Below are 3,237 nucleotides of genomic sequence, written 5' to 3'. Positions count from 1 at the left end.
GACAACCTTAGAATACATATATACATGATTAAGTGTAAACACCCTAAATTTTCCAAATTTCAAAAATTATCCTTTTGATTTTGAGTTCCACTTTCTGAGTCATCGAGAAGGGCAATTGGGTCAGTTTCTGATCATTTCTCTGTTGAAGATTCAAAGCTCAATTTCATTTTCTATACCAGACCCAAACCTGGATCCAAATCAGATATCTCATATCTTTAGAATTTTTAGAAAAATTTCTGAAAAATATAGGTCTCTAGACCATTTTTTTATAAAAACTTGTAGACAAACCTTCTTTCTGAAAAATTTTCATAACTAAACCTCTTTTGAATAAAACCTTGTAAGGGAGCCCTTTTTGAAAATTTTTGAAAATCACGAAGGACCCGTTTAGAAACATTTCTAACGGCCTTCTTGTATAAAGCTAAGCCGCGGGGTTCTTTTCCCGTCATCCACCTTCACCCCAGCACCCCTCTTTCACGCTTCCTCTTCTTCTTCCTCCTCTTCTCCTTCTTCTTATTTCCTTGGTTTTTGTTCATCTGATCGAAGGAAGTCATCTACAAAGCACCTACACTTACAGGTGAGTAACTCCCGCCTCTTTGATTTTTAGAAATCCCCTTTCCCTTTTCATAGCATCGTCTTGTGTTTCTTTCGGTTTTCATTTTTTTACTTTCTTCTTTTCTTCGTAAAGCAACATGGTGGGATCGACCTGCCTATTGCAGAATCGACCCACCCTATGCAACATCAATGGAACATTCAGGTTCCTACAACCTTGATTTCGTTATCTTCTTTTATTCAGTATTTTACAATTCATTATTGTTCTGTTTTTATTGAATTCAATCATCGATCTGTATATTCCCATCTATAGATAACTTCATTTCTGATTTCCTTCGATTTTCAGTTTTATGTTGGTATTTCAATTCCTATTGCTTTCTTACTGCTTTTTATTAGTCGGGATTATTCATGATATTTCAATATCGTGCTCCCCCCCCTGTTTCTTTTCTTATTTTCGACTTTTGATTTCCCATTTTCTGATTTTATTTGGTTTCTGATTTCCTTCGATTTTCAGTTTTATGTTGGTATTTCAATTCCTATTGCTTTCTTACTGCTTTTTATTAGTCGGGATTATTCATGATATTTCAATATCGTGCTCCCCCCCCTGTTTCTTTTCTTATTTTCGACTTTTGATTTCCCATTTTCTGATTTTATTTGGTTTCTTGATTTGAGAATGTCCGATCAAATTTCTTCCTCTCATGGTAATTCCGCTCAGGTTGTATAGTTGGAATGGTTTCCATAATAATCATCGATTTGATCTAATATCATATCGAGCTTATTTAACAGGAATCGTCAATCTTTTTCCTATGATGATCATTAACCTGCCCATTAGATTTTCATGAAATTTTGAGTTGTCTCGATGCAAAACCCTCTGCATCAGGTGTTATTTATCTGCTGAAAACCCGTTGTGGGCTTTGGCTGATCCAGATTTATCATGTAATCACTGTTTGATGCAATATCTTTGCGTTGGCATCTGAATCGCGGTAGAATGCTTTGTCGGGATGTGGAAATCAAATCTCTATTTAGCTGTGGAAGATAAATCAGGTTTGTGGGAGTCGCTCGTCTCGTTTGTGAAATGCTTGTTGATTCTTTAGTCAATGACTCTTTGTTTTGAGTCACCATGAAAAGTCAATTTGCCATTGCCCTGAAAGTAGACTGAATTTATCTTGAAAATGGCTCTTGCTCTGTCATAAATCCATATCTGCATTTTCAAAAGATCTGTGTCTTCAGATTAACAACAACACCCCTTTCTCGTTTTATAATTATTCAGTTCATCATTTTTATATAGCATCACGTCTTCATTGCTTGATAGAAATATCAGTCGTTAGGTTTTGATCTCTGGTAGGAGTTGTGCTAGGCAGGATGGTGTGCTTGAAAGATTGGTGGATCTTGCAAAGTTCATTGGTTATGAAGAATTGATAGCTGAGATGGATCATATGTTCTCCAGTGGAATCTGATGACCTCTTTCCCTGTAATCTGCAAAATGACATTTTGGAGGTTCTTTCCATAAAAGTTATCCGCAATAAACAGACTGGTCAGTCGGAAGGGTATGGTTTTGGGGAGTTTATTTCACGTGCAGCAGCAGAGAGTGTCCTTCATAATTACAATGGTACAGTAATGTAGAACAACTTTTTCGGTTAAATTGGGCATCATTTAGCATGGGTGATAGGCGCACAGATGTTGGTTCAGATCACTCTATATTCGTGGGCAAATTTGGCTTCTGATGTTACGGATACTCTATTGCAAGAGACTTTTGCTAGCCGATACTCAACTGTCAATGGTGCAAAAGTTGTTATTGATGCAAACATAGGACGATCCAAAGGTTATGGCTTTGTGATGTTTGGTGATGATAATGAGAGGTTAGAAGCAATGACTAAAATGAATGGGGTATACTGTTCCATCAGGCCCATGCGCATTGGTGTTGCAACTCCTCGAAAGTCTTCTGGTTTTCAACAACAGTATTCTTCACAAGGTCAAGGACTTCAGTCTGAAGGTGATCTACACAACACAGCAATATTTGTTGGGGGGCTTGACCCAAGCATCAACGATGAGGATCTGAGGTAGACATTCATCTCTTCCCCCTGTATAATCAATGTCCTCATTACTATCTTCACAGTGCTATTCACTATCTTCATAGCATAGCTTGTTGTTCGCCTTACATTTCCTGTATCATTTGTTGTTCTCACAAAATTGCCCATAGCATCATTTGTTGTTTTCATAGTATTGCTTGTAGCATAGTCTGTTGTTCTTTTTTTTACTAGTAGCATAACCTACTAATACAACATTCCACCTTCCCACACACACCTCATCTTCAACCTTTATATCACTTGTCAATTTCATCATATATGTTCATCACAACACTTAGCACTTTCCTCGCCACCTAACACCTGTTTGGCACCCCTTCCACCATGTATAGAACAACTGAATTAGAAGCACCTACAACCTTCACTACATTCCATCCATACATATGCACCTTGTTGCACACTGTCATCCACCTGCGTATTCCTGCGAATTGTGTTGTTCGCCACGCAATAGCACTGTTACATCACCTGCACCCATTGATATATAGTTACAACACTCCACTTCAGCTACACACAACAACAAGATTTTCATCTGTTCTCAGCATTCAGCTACCATCATTTCACTGCCATTTTGGGCATAGTACCACTCATCCATCATCTTGCATCA

The 3,237-nt window shown here is 37.8% G+C and overlaps 1 pseudogene; it reads left to right on the top strand.

The window, feature by feature from the left end:
* The first annotated feature begins 1,550 nt into the window (after positions 1-1,550).
* LOC149826808 (polyadenylate-binding protein RBP47 pseudogene) lies at positions 1,551-2,613 on the top strand (annotated as a pseudogene).
* Positions 2,614-3,237: the final 624 nt, after the last annotated feature.

This window comes from Nuphar pumila, chromosome 10 (genome assembly GCF_984573655.1).
Source record: "Nuphar pumila chromosome 10, dmNupPumi1.hap1.1, whole genome shotgun sequence".
Taxonomy (NCBI): domain Eukaryota; kingdom Viridiplantae; phylum Streptophyta; class Magnoliopsida; order Nymphaeales; family Nymphaeaceae; genus Nuphar; species Nuphar pumila.
This window is presented reverse-complemented; position numbering and strand designations above follow the sequence as displayed.